The sequence below is a fragment of the Camelus dromedarius genome, chromosome 21 (assembly GCF_036321535.1).
Source record: "Camelus dromedarius isolate mCamDro1 chromosome 21, mCamDro1.pat, whole genome shotgun sequence".
Lineage (NCBI taxonomy): Eukaryota > Metazoa > Chordata > Mammalia > Artiodactyla > Camelidae > Camelus > Camelus dromedarius.
In genome coordinates, this window is record NC_087456.1 from 23,037,975 (window position 1) to 23,055,912 (window position 17,938).

Here is a 17,938-nt window from a genome sequence, read left to right on the forward strand (position 1 = left end):
GAAAACAGAATTTTTTTTGTTTTAATGTGGTCAAATTTTTTGTCAATTCTTCCCTTTAAGGTTTATGGCTTTTTGTATCTTGTTTAGGAGTCCTTTACTCCCTTCTCCTGACTAGGGGCAGCAATAGTTTCAGGATGTGTCTGTGCTAAGCTGCTTTGGTTACATCCCAAGGATGGGAAGTGAAAGTCTGTAGTTCTAAGAGACCACCTGGTGAAGAGGAAGGGTGAAGAGGAGAGGAAGAGAGCCAGCTGAAGGACTGTCAGCCTCCCTCACTGAGCTGGTCCTGAAAGGCACAATTTTTTTAGAGCTCCACCAGGCTCAGGACTTGTAGCCCCAGGAGGTCCTGGTCCCCAGGGTGATGGCAGTCCTCTGGTCACAGCAACCATCCAGGAAAGACTTCTGTCCCTGGGCAGTGAGGTCTGGACATGATGAAGGCAACTCTGAATCTTTGTTCAGGATGCGTCTTTTCTTTTGGGGACAGAGCTTATCCCACCCACATTGGAAATTGTCTTCCAGTGGTCCGCCTTGGAGAGGTTTGGGGAAGACGGCAGCTGAGACTTGACAGGCCCTGTGTCTATCCAGGTAACAAGGGGCCCCCAGGACCTGGGTGGACTAATGAATCCAGAGCTGGTGAGCTAGGATGGCTGCAAGGAGGAGCCATCTCCTGGAATGGGATGCAAAAAAGAATACGGTGCTGAACTTACATCCGGAGGACTACTGTCTCCAAATCAGCACCTCGGCCCACACATTCCCTGAGCTGCCTCTGGTGAAATCTTTCCCCTCTCCCCTGCAGTTTCTGTGTCCTGAAGGCACCTGGCACCAGCACCTCCTGGGCTGTGTCGCTCAGGCCCCATTCCCACCACCAGGATGAGCCTCATCAGCGGCTGAGCTGACTTGAAACTTCGGGCTATAAGAAGTGTCCTTCGAAAGTCCTCTCCACCCAGTACAGACTAGCCATCCCTCGAAGGACAGTTCTCCAGTGTTTTATAATCTCTCTTAACAGTCTTGTCCTCTGTTCTTAAACTATTGCAGCTAAATAGGTTTTCTCTTCCTAGTTCCTCTCCCTCACTAAGCTCTTTTGAATTTACATCACACCCAAATGGTTTTTTGCTGCAGTTAGAGGATCATTGGTGTTATTACGTCTCAGGGATGCAACAGTCTTACCTTTCATTTGCTCCTAGCTCCCACCTGGCTGTAGCCCATCTTGCCCAGAGTCTTGTTCCTGTTCAGTGAACCCAACTGAGCTGAGACACACAAGAGGTGTTAATGTTCTGTGAATTGTGGTGTGTTTCCCAAAGGCTATAGGAGTTGAATGGGAATTTCCCTTATGTAATGAAAGGGAATTTTGAACACATTTTACTCTGATGAAAGCGTATTTTTGTAACGTGTAACTGTGTCTACGACTTGCCAGGTGGAGCTCTGCCTTCTCTTCCTCATCCTCTTTCTCCCATCTTCATCCTGTAGTTCATCATGGTAACTGGCAGGTGGCTACAATTACATACAGAGCTGCACGTGCGGGTGCACACACATGCCAAGCTATTCATTTTCATTTACAAAGTTGCCAAAAATAAATGAATGAATGTTTGGATGGAGGAGTGAATGACCAAATGAATGAGAGTGAGTGAGTGAGGATGGAGGACACTCAGGAGCAGTGACTGCTAGAAACTAGATTATTTGTATATACCTCAACTGTTCAGAACGTCAAGGAAACAGATTATGGGAGCGACAAAAATATACCATTTAAAAATATACCACTTCAGTGCAGTGGTAGAGAGTATCTGAAATCACAAACAAAAGGGAAGAAAGTGAAAGAATAGGGAAAGCACTAGGTGAAGAAGAGGGGACAGGATAAAGAAAAAGGGAATAAAAGAGCAGTTTATGTAACTAATTCCGGGACAGGCTATTTGTTCATAGGCATTAATGTAGCCTTAGATTCATGTGTTTCTGAGTGCCCAGTACACGCCAGGCTCTTAGCAAAACATACTTACATACACACAACTCATTTAAGACTCACATCAGCCCTGGAAAAAGGCATTATTCTTTTTACCTTGCAAATAATTAAATCAGACCTATAAGAAACTGAGATTCACTCCATCTCACAGTCCTGTATCTGAGGAGGGTGTTTCAGCGCCTCCAGTGATGCTTGGGGAGCCTTAAGAAAAGCTCCTAAGGCTTAGAGAATGCCCGGATCTCTGGAAGTGGTTTTCTGAAGAAACCAAAAGGAAAATTGAGAAAGAGTACTTGGCATTCATTCTCTAAAGGATATGAAAAGATATGGCCTTCATAAAGCGGAGCAAAGAGAAAATGAACTGAGATGAAAAGACAGCAGATATTATTATATGAAGAGAAAGATAAGAAAATATTACAGGGAAATTAAACAAGCAATAGAGGAATTAAAATTCATATTTCCACCAAATATTATCCCACATATCATTTTCTAATCTCAAAGGGGAAATATATATTTATGATAGAGAGATTGTTCTCACCTTAACAACACAATCAAACTTAGCATCATGAATAATGAACATGGGAGAATATGAAGAATACAGTATCACTAGGAAGGATTCTTGCCAAAAATGTTTAAGCAGACTCAAGCACATCTTGAAACCAGGCTTCCACTTGATAGCAATTACAGGGGTGGAGGAGCAAGCTAAATACAGCAGAAGGATAAACAATCAGGTAAAATGTGGGAGAGCCTACAAGGTAATTCACAAAAAAGTGTGGTAAGGGGAGGAAAAACCGTTCTGGGTTAAGAGACTAAAGAGGGAAACCAGCGAAAAGCAATGTATTAACTCTGATTTTGTACTGATTTGGGGGGGAAAGGGGCATTTGCGGACAATGGGGGAAGTTTGACTATGGACTGATTGTTAGATATTACAAAATTATTACTAAATGTTTAAAAGGTGATGCAGCATTGAGATTTTAGAGGAGAGCTGCCTTACTTTTAAGAGATATGTGTTGAAGTACTTAAAAGGGACATGTATTATTTGCAATTTATTTTCAGATGGATCAGCATTCAAAGTATGCATTTATTACAAATAAACAAAATGATTGAAGCTATGTAATAATGATCATTGTGTTATTCTTTCAACTTTTTCGTCTGGTAATTTTTCATAATAAAAAGTTGAGGAAAAGTCACGATGTGTCAGCAAAGAACAGAACTCGCCATGATCCACTAAATCAGTCATCTGAAGCAACCTTGAGAAACACTCCCAGAAAGTAGAAAAGAACTAAGACATGAAAACCACGAGAAAGAATCTAACAGGTATGTAGGCAGAGAGAGAGTCTGAGGGAGGGTGGGTGAGAAAATGAAACAGAAATGAATCTCATTTTTCAAGCAGCAGAAATGAAAGAGACTAGTGATCTGACACAGGAATAATAAATGTTCCTAAAGAAGGCATTAGAACAAACAGAGGAAATAATCAAAGATGCCACTTAAAAACATGTTACAGAATTGATAAATTGCATGAGTAGAAAGCACAAAAGCATAGTCTGGATTCCAGGCAAAATCAATTACCTGATCCATTTCTAGAAATCACTTGAAAACAGTTTTTCATTATAAGGCAATGCAAGAAATTACTATACCCATCCAGAAAAGGGAAATTTTGTATTTGCCTTATAAGCAAGGGAGTGGATTTTATGTTATAGACTTCTCAGCAATGATACATACTTTTAAAGTTATATCCAGAGCACTTTGAGTAAGGAAAGTAAGGATTCAAGAATTTTACTCCCAGCCGAATTGTTTGTGATTTATGGAAGCAAGATAAAAATATTCTTATACATGGGCATAGAAAACATAACTTTCATGAAAAAGATTACGTGAACATGTGCTCCATTTGCTAAAAGTTAAATTTAGAACAAGACTGGTGAAATTACATATAAAAGTACTTGTGGGTCTTTCTTGCTGGATTTGGACCCAAATCTTAGTAACCCAGTCTGATTGTGTGTCTACCTAGAGCGAAGCTGACTATGCAGAACCCCCTTGTTTCCTTTCCCATCTGCTTCTACCTCTTTTCCCGCACAAGGAGGTGGGGTTTTGAGCCTTAAGCATCGCTCTGTAATTGCGATAGTATTTCCCTACCAGGCTTGATAGGCAACAGAACTATAGCTGTGGCTCTTCTGTCCCAGCCGTTATGAACGATAGTAAATGATTAACATGGTAGAAGGCTGTGCCAGGAGAATTACTAAACCAAGAGTCTTTTTTTTTTTCTGTCTTTCATTAAAAAAAAATTTTAACATGGCTACATAATAATAAGGAATAAAGATTTTTCTACATCTTGAGTGGTACAAAATTTTCAGTTTTATTTTTGATGTTTATAAAGTAATGCAATACCAAGAAGTGAAATTATATCATTAGCCTCTATTCATATCATCTTCCATCTAAGATATGTGAATGTCCTTGTGTTAATTACTCTTTAAAGCCATATATGAAATGTGATCTTGACTGTGTAATTTATATATACATATACAAACATACAAATACATACACTTACAAATGCATACACAGAGAGCTTGGAAGAGAATGAATGAGAAAGCGAGACAAAAATGAATTGTTTCCCAAGCTGCAGAAATCCTCTCCAGGGAAACATTTACTTATGTTAGAAGTTTACCTCAGTAAGTCATAGGGTGGATGGCAATGTGTACCTGCACACACACCAATGCGCATTACAACCAGGAGTTGTAAATTTCCAGCCATGGACTTTTGTTTTGCTGAGTGGCGGATACAAAATGAGGTGGTCATTGAATCGTTCCAAAACACAGAAAGGTTAGGGGAGGCTAAATAGGACAATAGTAATAGGTAACCCTCATTATATGCCAGGGACAATTCTAAGCATTTTCTTTAAAGTGCTGATGACTCTGTGAGGTAGGTATTATTATTAACCCCACTTTACAGATGAGGAAACTGAGGCACAGAGAGATGAAGTAACTTATCCAAGGTCCTAGAGCTAATAAGTAGCAGAGCTTGAGGATCAAACCAAGTAATTTTGGCAGCAGGATCTGTGTTCATAGCTTTCATAATACTCTCCACTACTCTCCACTGCCCAGGAAAGAGACCTGTGGGAGAGAGAGGCATCTAATAGGAATTTAAATAAGTTTCTGCTGAGTAGGATCTGATATGAATTCTCTTTTCTGTCTTCCAACAAATTGTTTTATAAAATAGTCCTCCTTAACGTGTGATAAAGTTGAAATACATTGAAATGCCAATTATGGGGTGGGGGTGTGTGTGTGCATGCATGTGTGTGTATATACAAAAACAATGTAAAAATGTAGAAGAATCTATATAATTCTTTTCTTCTTTATATTTTCATTTTCTGTAATATCCCACAGTAAATGTGTCCACTTTTACAATGAGGAAAAAAGATTATTTCTTAAAAATCGATTTCTACAGTTTTGTATTTGCCATGTGATGATTGCATTTAAAATGTTCATTACAAATAGCTTGGAAAGGAACTCATTTAAACACTAGCAATGGTTATAACTAGATGGAAGGACTCTGAGTAACCTCTCTTCCTTCCTTCCTTTACTGAATTTTCCATTCTTTCTATAACAACCAGATGTCAATTTTGAAATGGAAAAAATGTTTTAAATAAAATCAAGAATGATCATTTTAGAGGCAACAAGCAGTGGGTGTCATCAGAGAGAAGGGACGTGAAGACAGTGGGTTGCAAGAAAGTTTCTCTGGCTGTATCTGGAGTTGACCAGAGCAAGGGGAGAGGCTGGTGATGGAGATATGAGGGCCGGCCCATCCAGGATTGTCAGCTCTCCTGACACAAAAAGACCCTCTCAGCTTATTGATGTACCAACAAATTCTTCCTGAACACCAGCAGTGGGCCAACCATGGGCCTGGGAAGGACCAGAGGAAGTCTCAGATGGGAGGCACAATGGACAAGGAGTATAGATGACCGGGACAGCTCATGTGCTAAACAAGCCCACCAATGAAAACACAGCTCACTGCAGAGAGTGACAGGGGATGGGAAGGCAGTAAATAAGATACTGATGAAAAACTATGGGGGGGTGACAGTGAAGAAGGACTTCTTCTTTAGACAAGGCGGGCAGGGAAGGACTCTGAGAGGCATCAAGGTTGGGCGAGGCCTGACGCTGAGAAGGAGCTGGCCCTAGGAAGGCATTCCAGGCAGTGGGCACTGCGGGGCCAAGGGCCGGAAGAACAGAAAGGGCAGCAGGGGGAGGGGTGGAGGGAGAGGAGCTGAGCTTGGAGAAGGCAGGGCCAGTCACCCAGGACTGTGCCGGCCACAGAAAGGCGTTTTCTTTGTACTCCAAGTGCAAGTAGGAGCCGTTGGAAAGTTTAAGTAGTGGAGTGACCGATGAGTCATGTTTCAAAGGGTCACTCTGACTGCTCGTGGAGGGTGGCCTGAGGGCAGCAGCAGAAGCATTGCAGGGAGCAGTGGAAGTAAGGATCTCTCTGAGCCAAAGAGATCGAATGTTTGGGTTTTAAAATAATTTATTTCATTATGTAGTTTTAAAAATACATAAAATCACCATAGGACACACGATAATGCATTCGCTGGAACCAGGGCCACCTTAGAGAAACAAATGGAGAAGTAGTCAAAGAGGCTGAAACTTCAGAAAACAGGAACAGCAGTCTGCAAAGTGAGGGCAAAGCACTGCCTGAATTTCCTTCTGAATATTTGCAACAATGGACAGGACGGCATGGTCAGATTTTAGAGAAAACAGATCCTCACTATGAATGTATGTGTATTCTGATTTCTTTGAGAGCAGAGATGCCAGGGAACAAAGGGAGGGAGAGTTTGTTGAACCCAAGCAGAGGGGGCTTGGGAATCACGGCATAATCCTATTTTAAAGGCCCATTCAGGCTTCTCTCAGTGATCGACTCGATGCAGAGGTCCTCAGTGATCTGTTGTGTTTATTTTCTACTGTTGCCTAACAGATTCATAACAGATTATCACCAGCTTCGTGGCTTTAAACAACACCCATTTATTATCTCACAGTTTCTGCGGGTAGGAAGTTCAGGAATGGTGTAGTCCAGTCTGATGGGTCAGTCATCCAGTGATGTAGCTGTTTTCTCTACTCAGGGTCTGACAAGGCTGAAATCAAGGTGGCAGCTGGGCTATGTTCCTTTCTGGAGCTTGGGGTAGTGACTTTTGGATGGAAACCCCTGTTTTCTTGCTGATTGGTGCTAGGGGCCACTCTCAGTTCCTGGAGGCTGCCTTCAAGTCCCAGTCATGTGGCTCCTCCATCAGGCAGTTCACTACATGGCTGTTTGCTCCTTCAAGGTGAATCTCTCAACAGTCTGCTAAGATGGAGACTTAATGTAAAATAACCCAATCAAGGAAGGAACCATCACATCATAGTCACAGGTCTCACCCACACCCAAGGGGAGGAGAGTCTACAGGGCGCATGCACCACGGTGAGGGAGCCTTGGAGACCACCTCAGAATTCTGCCTACACATTTGCAATTTTTCGCATCCAATGGAAGACGTTACTCTTTGTGGTATTTGATTTCTAGAACTTCTGACCATTCCCGCCTGCTTGAAGTTCATTTAACAGCCTTCTTGGCTCCTCTCTTTCTTGATTTTCCTCTCCACTTTCTTTGTTTCTTCCTTTCTTTCTTTCACAGTTGTTTAATATGAAAGATAACACACCTACATAAACCTGCATAAAGCATAGCAGCACATTGCAATGAACAATCCTAAAGCAAACCCGCATGACCAGCACCAGGTCAAGAAACAGAACATTAGCAGACCCCACCCACCCTAGAAGACCACTGGGTCTCCTTTCTAAAGGCATTTCCTCCCTTTGGCCACCTTGATTTCCACAATGATCATTTTCTTGATCCTTTAAAATAGTTTATCACCGAATTGTGTATACCTAAACTGGGTAATTTAGCTTTGCCTCTTTTGAATTTTATGTAAATGGAATACATTTATCTTTTCTCTTAGGTCTTGATTCTCCTGCCCAGTGTATGTTTCTATGTGTCATCCATGTTGGTGGATGTAGAGTTCATTCCTTTGGAGCATGATGTCTAATTCTCCATCATATGACCATTATTGATCGGCAATTTATTTATCCTTTCTACTTTTGATGGGTGTTTGGTAATTGTATTGCTTATCTATTTCTGCATAACAAATTAGCCCTAAGACTTAGTGCTTTAAAACAACAATATGTATTAGGTCACTGTTTCTGGAAGCCAGGACTCTAGGCACAGCCTAGCTGGCTCTAGTCTCTCATAAGGCTCCAATCAAAATGCTGACTGGGGCTATGGTCTCATCTGAATGCTCCACTCGGGGTGGATTCACTTCTACATTGACTCAAGTGGTTGTTGGCAAGAGGCCTCCCTCAATTCTTTGCACGTGGACCTCTTCGTAGGGTGGCTGGCAACATGGCAGGTGGCGTCATAAAAGCAAGCAGTGAGAGGGCCAAAGAGAAGGTGTAAACAAGGCAGAAATCACATTATTTTATAACCTAATCTCAGAAATGGCTTCCCATCACCCTTGCCATGTTCTGTTTGTTAGAAGCAAGTCATTAGATCCAGCCTACACTCAAGAAGACGTGATTCCAGAAAGGCAAGACATCACTGGCAGCCATTTTAGAAACTGTCTACCACAGGGGTATTACAGCAATGCTTCCGTAAGTATTTTTTGTGTGTATATTTCAGTATGTGAGAATGCCAGTTCAGACACCTTGGAGGCATGGGATTTCTGGGTCTTAGAGTGGCTATCATTCAAAAGTCCATAAACAATAAATGCTGCAGAGGGTGTGGAGAAAAGGGAATCTGCCTACACTGCTGGTGGGAATGCAGTTTGGTGCAGCCATTATGGAAAGCAGTATGGAGATTCCTCAAAAAACTAAAAATAGACCTACCATATGATCCAGCAATCCCACTTCTGGGTATATTTCCAGAGAGAACTCTAATGCGAAAAGATACATGCATCTCAATGTTCATAGCAGCACTATTTACAATAGCCAAGACATGGAAGCAACCTAAATGTCCATCGACAGATGACTGGATAAAGAAATTATGGTATATATGTACAATGGAATACTACTCTGCCATTAAAAAGAATAAAATAATGCCATTTGCAGCAACATGGATGGACCTAGAGACCATCATTCTAAGTGAAGTAAGCCAGAAAGAGAAAGAAAAATACCAAATGATATCACTCATATGTGGAATCTAAAAAAAGGGCGACACTATGAACTCATCTACAGAACAGAAACAAACTTGCAGACTTAGTGAACAATCTTATAGTTACCAGGGAAAGGGGGTGGGAGGGGATAAGTTTGGGAGTTTGAGATTTACAAATATTAGCCACTGTATATAAAAATAGATTTGTTTAAAAAGTTTCTTTTGTATAGCACAGGAAACTGTTTAATATCTTGTAATAACCTTTAATGGAAAAAAATGAAAACAAATATGTGTATGTATATGCATGACTGGGACATTGTGCTGTACACCAGAGATTGACACATTGTAATTGACTGCACTTCAATAAAAAAAAAATTATTGACTGAAATGAATAAACGAATGCCACTGCTCTAATTTACACTCATTATCTTTACTTGGACAATAATGGTAACCTTCTAGCTGGGTTTATGTCCTATAGACCCCTCCATCCCTTACCCCATTCACTCTACACACTGCTGTTAGGGTTATATGTCCAATATACAAACATGAAGGTGTGGTGTCACACCACTGCTTTAACACCACCCAATGGATCCCCAGTCCCCACAGGTGGCCAGAGCAAAATCCAAACTCCTTAGCAGAGCCTATGTGCACGGACCCCTGTGATCTGGCCCCCACCTATCACTCCAGTTACAGGTCCCCCCAAAAGCCACCTTCTTTCTCCCCTCAGTTCCTCTGCAGGCTGTTCCCTCAGCCGGAATGCCCTCTCTCTGCTCTGTCCAGGTGACAAAATTATCATTGTCTTTTTAGTTGGTAATGACATAGGGTCCTGAATGCAGCAACTTCCAGGTAAAGTAAGGTGCATACGATATTGTAGCATTTATCAAATTATATTATAACCATTTGTCTACATGTCCACCCTTCCCACCCGGCTGTGAGCTCCTTGATGCTGAAAACTAGCTCTTATTCAGATTTGTATCCCTGGCAAGAAGCACAGGGTCTATAGTAAAAACTTAATATATGGTTGCTGAATGGTTGGTTAGTTTTAAGAAGTACCTAATAAACCTTGGAATTTGTGTTCCCCTGAAATCTTGTTTTGGTTGTTACCTTTTTAAATAGAAATAGTCACTAATGCTTATGTTTACAAGTTTATTGAGTTTATTGAACTTTGTCCTTTCAAATGAAGAGTGCTAATATTATTCATTTGTTCATTCATTCGCCAACAAATGTTTATTGGGAGACACTTATCAGATGCTGGATTTCAAATGATACAGATCAGACACAGCTCTCCCTCTCATGAAGCTTAGAATCTGTTAAGTCTATTATGTATCGAGGGAATACTGACCTTGAACCAGGAACCACAATAAAGGTAATATACAAAATTACAAATGGAGATGAGAGCTATGAAGAGAAAGAACAGGATACAAGGAGAAAGAATTACAGGAGGAGCATGCTTTAGATAGAGGGGAGAAGGAACTTCTCCTTGAAGAGGTGCCATTTGAGGAAAGGAGATTCGAGAATGGATAGGTGGACCACGCAAAGTCATGGGGAAGGGGCATCCCAGGAAGAAGGAGCAGCGTGTGTTAGCACCAAAAGCAAGTGAAAGGCAGCGGGGGGAGGCTGGAGCGTGAGAGGTGAGGGTTAGTGGGGCAAACCTGGAGAAGCTGCCAGGGCCTTGGTCTGCATTCTGGATGCTAATCTCAGTGAATGGGGAAGTGATTGGAAGTTTAAACAGGAGAGCGACCAGCACCTCTAAGAGGGCTTTACCTGGAAGCATCTTGTAGTGCCCTGAGGGTGTGTACTAATCTGGATTTTAACGGACGAAAAGCAAGGGACTGCTCTTGGCCCTGATCAGCCAAGGGTTTGCTCACCAGCCCCTCCCCTGCCACGTGGGAGAAAGATCATGAAAGCCCATTTCAAGGGCCAAGCTGTAAGAAGGCCCTAAGCTGTCCTGGTCATTCAAGTGGAAGCTGTCATCTCCCTCAATGAGCCCAGGATCTAAGGGTTCTTCCAGGCCGCACATGAATCCTTGGAACCCGGTGAATGGAAATGGTATCCAAAGCCAGGTGTCCGCCAGGGGAAAGGGCTTTAGATGACCCTGGGGAGGCCTTACAGCCTGGAATGTTCCTCCCTCCCCTACCTATTCCCAGCACTCTTGCTCCTGTGGTGTGCCAGGCCCCTGCAGGTCTTGCGGGGCCACCAGGACAAGGCAGGGTAAACAGAGTCATTAACCAAGTTTGCCCACGCGCTCTTGGTTCCACCGACACAAAGGGAAGTCTTTTGGCTGCTGGGATCCCAGCTTTCAGCGCTCCCTGGGGCGCCCCCGCAGACCTTGCCCCCTCCACTCCTCGCAGGGCCTCCATCTCGGCAGCTGGTCCACAGTGGAGTTGGGGTTGAGCAGGAAGGCGGTTCCATCGCTCTGTCTGCAGCCTTTCAGACCTTTTGGAGGCAATTTGTCACTCATACCGCAGGCTGCTGGCCTAGGAGGGGAGCCGAGAAGACTCTATAATGAGATCCTTGCGCTGTTACTAAGTGCCAGGCTTCGTTTTACGTGCATCTTTCCTACACTGCCGATCCTATCTCCCAGTTCCTCCGGCCAAGGGGTGGGAGAGTCAGCCGCTCTGCGATTACACCCGAGCTGCCACCGTTAGCTGGGGTGGGGGGCTCATCCACCCGCACAGGCCGTGCGCCCACCCTCACGTTCCCCCCACGCCGGGTCCTACTCAAGACAGGCCCGTGTCTGTCCCAGAACTGGGCTCTGCCCCAGACAGCCATTCTACCACTTTCTTATAGTCCCCTCTCTTTAACCCTTTGGTTGCACGGGCCTCTGGGGAGCCAGTTTCCTTCTTTTGACAAGTTCCTTTTCCTGCAAACCCCAGCCGCGGAACAGGTAGGAAAAAAGAGGAGAGAAGGCAGGGCAATAGGACCACAGTGCTCACCGGACGGAAAGGGTCTGTTTTTGTCTAGTTCTCCAGACAAACCCTGAGCTTCCGTCCTCAAAATCACACCCGCTCCCAGCTGTACCCAGTAGCACTTGCTGACTGGAATGTAAAAAATGTAACAAAATGTTCCAATTTTAGCTTGAGGTTTGGCGTAGTGGAAGGAGCACTGTGCTGGGAGTCAGAGAGTAGGGGATCGAGTTCCTCTTTCGCCAGCTTTTGGCTGTGCCTTTGACCACTAAGTACTCCAGGTCTTCGGGCCTGGGCTTCCTTCTCTGTCCGGCGGAGAGGAAGGGAAGGGAATGCTGGCCTGGATGATCTCGAGGGACATTTTGGGAGCCTACAAAGTATGTATTTCTGTCCCCCTCTCCCCTCCCTGGCGGCCCGCAGCCCTCAGAGGCGGCCCCTTCCCCCTGGGATCCAGGGAGCCCCAAGCAGCCACCACCCGCGCCTCCTGATCCTTAAATCCACGAGTCCCCTATTTCTTCCTTGTCAAATGGACACTTTCCTGGTCCCCGCGGCCGCAGTCTCCGGGGCGTGTCCAAGGGTTGGAGCTGGAGGTGGCCCCACTCACCGGAGGGAACTGAGAGGTTACCTGGGCGGCGGGTTGGGGGGGACGAGGCGGGGCCAGATCGATGGGGCGGGGCCTGTCTGGGGGCGGGGCTGGCGGAGTCTTCCGGGGACCCCGCGTAGGGCGCTGCTTCTGCGGCTGGAAGAAGCGAGCCAAGGCGCGTGCGGTGCGGGGAGGCTTCCCCGGAGGTGAGCGCCCTGTAGCGGACGAGAGCAGGCGAGGGCTCATTTCCCCTAGCAGGGACTGGGCGGCGACCCTGAGTCCCCAGCCGGGAGGGGACCGGGCTGCCTGTGGCCATCCGGCGCCTCTTCCCCTCCAGGGGTGTCCTGGGCCTCTCCTCCCGCGTCCCAGGCGCCCAATCCCTGGACTGCGTTCTCTGCTCCTCGGGGGCCGTGGGGATGGGGGTGGGAGAGGAGGAGCACGTGGATACCTTGAGGCGGGGCAAGAGGAAATCTTGGCTGTGAGGGAGTCTCTTGCATCTCCACCTTGCAACAGTGCGGTCAGACGTTATCGTCTGCACTTTCGTCTGCACTCTGGAAAGGGACAGGCAGCCTCTCTATCTTCCTTGGAAAAAGGAGACAGCTACCTTCATCAAGGCCATGGAAATCCCAGAAAGGCCTCCCCCTATAGCACCAGGTAGAGCAGCCTGGCAAAGGTTCCGTGTAAGTAATGGCCTTTATGTTTTTTTAAAAAAAGATCTACCTGGGAAGACAAAAGCATAGTGGCAACGCTCCTGGAAAACCACAGTTGGAAAGACATTTTTAAAGGGATGAGGGTGGGTTTGGTTGATTGTCTTAGGGGTGAGGGGTGCAGTCCTAGAAGTCTGCTGAGGCCACATTGGATGGGAACTGGTGGCGGGGGCTTTCCTTTTGCAATGGATTAGCTACGTAGGCACCTCGTGTTTGGAACACCTATCCAGCACCCAGACTCACAAACGAACAGCTAACCCCAGTGTCCTGTCACTGTTGCTAAGCAAGGACCCAGTCAGTACGTTGCCCTGTCTGGCTGTCAGGTGCATCTGGGATGCCACCCTCTTGCTCAGTGCCGGGAAGAGGGCATTAGTGGTTGCACGCTGAAGGTGGGGAGCAGCCGGGCCCTTGCCAAATGTGTGTTGTTTGATCACTTTTCCCTGCATTTACTCAGCCAGGCTGGGCATTGATAAATCTGTCAAAGATCTCCTGGGCTCCCTGACTCAACCTCACCCTTGTTCCAGCGGACAGTGGACAGTGGCCACAACTTCCTAGTGTGCCAGGCACAGCCAGTCAGAAGGGAAGCCAGGGGGCAGGGCCCTGGGTGAAGGTCTGTGGTGCTAGATGCTCATCCCTTAATTGTGGGATTGTGGGGAGGTTCCAGGGGGTTCTCAGTGGAGGGGCCCAGGCCAAAGCGAATCACCAAGCATATTTTAACACTCACTATGATCACACCCATGCGTGTCCGCCTGACTGTTACTTCCATCCTAAATGACATCACAGGATCACCCCCTGGGGCATTATAGCTGAGCGCAGAGCAAGAAGCTTGTAGTTTCTGTTGGCTGAAACAGAGCCATCCCTGCGAGCTTTTTGGGTTTCTTTCTGGGGAGGGAGGGCTTCAGAGGAAGTTGTGTCCTAGAGCTTTCTTTGTTGATTTCCCTGCCTCCATAAGTTTGGCGTTGCTGAGTGTTGAAATCAAAATAAGCCTGCTTGTCTATTTATGCCCACAGTCTCAGTAGCACGAACACACTGGTTACTGAATCCACACATGTTTGCTTCTCTTTCTGTTTTGTGGGAAAGAAGGCAGAAAACAGACCCAAATCTTCAGTCAAGTCTCAAGTTTCAGGGATCCTGAGCTCTGGATTTGCAGCCCTCCCCTCTTTTCTCCCCTTTCCCCAACTCCTCCTCCATGAGGGGGCCACAGCCTACTGTGTGCTCAGCTCTGTGGGACCCACTCAAGTTGGAGGCATTGTTCCTGCCCTTCAGAAGCTTCCAGATTCTGGTGGGGAGAGAAAACCAGCACCTGTGAAACAATCCGAGAGCAATGAAGTGTGGAATTATGTAGCACAGTCTGCTAGTTCAAAGGAGACAGCCAGGGAGGGCTGGAAAAGGCAGAGAGGGCTTCAGAAGAGACTTGATCTTCAGCTGTATTTAGAAACAAGAGTCAGGGGCCGGGTGAGGCAGAGGGAAGGAAGCCTGGAGGAGAAACTGAAGCTCAGAATGAGCAAAAGCACTCACTGCTCCGAGATGCAGTCCAGATTCCCCGCCTCCCTGACCTCCCACCAGCTTCTGCCCAGGGCTTTTTTGCATGCCAATCTCTCCTTACATTTGCTCTCCTGCGCCCAGAATGCTGTCTGTTGGGGAATCCTCTACATGTGTGAAGAGGCATCTCAAATGGCACTTTCTCCAGCAAGACTTCCCTGGCCGGCCCCTCCCCTGGTCCTCAGGCAGAGCTGGGGAGTCCCCCCTTTGCCCTCCTTGCAGGAACATCTACTGAAACTGGTGTCTGGCACATGGCAGGCATTTGGTAAATGACTCTTGATTGAAGTTCAGCCTTGTATAGGGCGCAGTGAAGCACCTCCTGTACTTGTGGGTTAAGCACTCTTATTGGGAATTTAAGGTTGGTAGTTTGGTGGCACCAAATTCCAGAGGCCTTGAGGAAATTTAGTTGAATGCAGTGGCAATACTCAAAAACCTCGGCAGCTGCCTCTGCCTCAGAACAGACTGCAGGGTCCTTCTTGATTTGGCCCCAGGGTAGTCTCTCCAGCCTCAGCCCCTACCAGCTCCCACCTTGAACTCACACTTTAACGCTATGGCTATGAGCCACTCGGGCCGCAGCAGACTCCCGGGCCTGAGCTCCTCATTCTCCCTTGACGGTGCTGTTTGACAGCCTCCACCCACTGCAGGGAGTGTCCACTGCAGTCCCTTGCTCACCCTTCCCGATCCATAGGACTGAGTGTCTGTATCCCCAGGTGTAGAGGTCCCTCAAGCTGGGTCCTAGCATCCTCCTCTGTGTTCCACTGTCCTGCGTGCATGTCTGATCAGTATCACACCCTCTTGTGACAGGAAAGCCCGATCTCATGGGCTCAGAAGAGGCTAGTGAATGGACAGTGGGAACGTTGGGCAGAGTCTTTAGACCTCACATCTTAGGAATTTGGCCACAAAAGAAAGAACAGATTCTCTCTCAGCAGGAAGGAGTTGTCGTGTCACAAGAAGATATTTTTATTTGTTTTATGGTAAGAGATCTGACCACAGTTAACTGCGGGAGGGAAGGAGCCCATTTATGCTAAAGAATCAGGCTAAATTCCCCTCTTCACATTTATTGCATGTCTTTTAACATCCCTCCCCTTCTAGGTACCAGAGAACTCTCACTGTGTGTAATCTCCAAAATCATGGTATTTCTAAATCCAACGGTAGGATGTTGCAACCTCGAAACAGTTGGTTCTCACCTCCCTGACCCGTGGCAAACTTGGCTCAAATACCCCAAACTTGACTTTCCTTTATAATTGTGCTGGCCAGACGTTTTCTCCTTGACTGCACAAATTCATAACGCCAGTAGTCATAGCAAACAGGGAACAGCATGTACTCTGAGCCAGATCCTGTTCTGAGTACCTGTGCGGTGGGTATTGTTATATTCTCATTTTCCCCGTGACAGATCCGAGGCCCGGGGAGCCCACTCAGTGACCCAGCACGGGGCGCTGAGCCAGGGTTCCACCTGGACGTGGCGGGCATCAGGGTCCGGGCGCTTAAAGCACTGCACTGATTCCAGAGGAGCGGTTCATGCGCCACTCCACGTGGGTGTCCGTGGGCCCGACACTGCTGCCATATTCCTAGTCTTGGTGCTGCTGACAGCATGACTGATCCAAGGTCACCAGTCATCTGCCTATCCATGCACTGTGGGTTAGAGTAGCTTTAAACAGTCAACAAATAGTTTAATAGTCCACAAATAACCTACCATGTGCAGAGCACCGCAAGGGACCCGGAAATATGAGCGACACATGTCATCTCGTTTAGTCTGCATAACCACTCCGTTCTGGAGAAGGAGCAACTGAGCCAGCATTTGAACTTGGCCGTGATGAAGGCAAGATCGCAAACCACATTCAGATCTGAGTTTCTGTGTTCTGAGGTTCCACCTCATCGTGGTCAGAGACTTAACTGATTCTAGAGAGTTCCAAGGCTAACTTTATTTTCTTTCTCAACACACAAAAGGGTTACGAGTGTGAATCAATTATGTGCTCCAGTGTGCAAGAAATACTGCCGCTCTTACTTCCTAGATAGCAGCTTCATATTCGTTTGGAGCCTTTGTCTCACAGGGCTGGCAAGAACACCACCCCAGGGGTGTGTCACGATTTCCAGACCTTATTCAGTGCCAAGATGCTGGGGCAAGACTTGCCAGTTTACCACCGAGCACACCGTTGACCCTGCCTCCCTGGTGGTCTCTGCTGCTACTGGACGACACAGCCAAACTCTGGGGTCTTGCCAAAGTCCTGTCCTCCTGGGACACCCAACCACTCTTCCCTTCCTGTTTCTTCCAAACCTTGGTACTTTGCCCCACCAACCCCCTCCTCTCTGTACCTTCTGGAAAAGCCTCTGGGTCCTGGCCCTAAGTCCCTGGTTGGGGAGTCAAAGCCAGATGGTTTTGCAAGCTACTTCTGGGTACAGTGCTGCCTCATACCTGCCCTGGGGCAGTGACGTAAGGACACTGCTAGAGGGTGGAGGTGAGCAAAGGAAGGTGGAAATACAAGGAGGAGGAAAAGTTTTCTTCTCAAAATATTATCTAGCCACAGAAGCAGTCCCCTCTGGGATTAAATTGTTAGGCAGGAAAAAGTTGACATTTGAGGCCAGGATATATGTGGAACCACTTTATCTATCCATTTCATTGCTACATCAATACCATCATTTTTCCATAGAGATTTTCAAGATGGTCTATAACAGATTCACAAATTTGCCGCCAGTGTGGGTGATGGTGTCCTGGTCTTTGATTGCTGTCATGATACTTAGCACATCTCATTAGATAATTTTAGGGTGTACGGGAGATGAAAATGCTCCCAGTCCAAACTCACCATCATACACATCCAGAAACAGGACAAGGGAAGTTAAACTTGTCAAGGATGCCCTGGTGATGGCCGAAGGAGGGCTGGAACCCAGGTTTCCCCTCTCCCAGCCCAGTGCTTTGCCGTGATCTCATGCATCTTGGAAGTAACTACCAACAGTAATTAGGAGCCAAGTTTCTTGCTGACTCCACCCCTTCTCAGAAAGGAACACAGCACCCTGGGGAGCAGAATCTGCCCAGGACGGATTCCACACTCCATGAACCTCCCTGGGGACCATGGACACTGGGCACGTGGCAGGAACT

General features: G+C 46.3%; 1 protein-coding gene and 2 long non-coding RNA genes across 4 annotated transcripts in view; 2 read left to right on the forward strand and 1 right to left on the reverse strand.

The window, feature by feature from the left end:
• The first annotated feature begins 213 nt into the window (after positions 1-213).
• LOC135318799 (uncharacterized) lies at positions 214-3,060 on the forward strand. The gene is made up of 2 exons (XR_010377170.1): positions 214-582; positions 794-3,060. It is a non-coding gene; the product is annotated as an uncharacterized LOC135318799 (long non-coding RNA).
• Positions 3,061-10,268: 7,208 nt separating this feature from the next.
• LOC135318800 (uncharacterized) lies at positions 10,269-13,082 on the reverse strand. The gene is made up of 3 exons (XR_010377171.1): positions 13,044-13,082; positions 12,638-12,810; positions 10,269-11,583 (listed from the first exon to the last, which is right to left on the reverse strand). It is a non-coding gene; the product is annotated as an uncharacterized LOC135318800 (long non-coding RNA).
• Positions 12,716-17,938, forward strand: part of TLR5 (toll like receptor 5) — a 34,379-nt gene continuing 29,156 nt past the window's right edge. For both annotated transcript variants that reach the window (XR_838134.3, XM_010992762.3), the window contains exon 1: positions 12,716-12,801. The gene's annotated coding sequence lies outside the window, so the exon portion shown is untranslated. The remainder of the gene's footprint in view (positions 12,802-17,938) is intronic.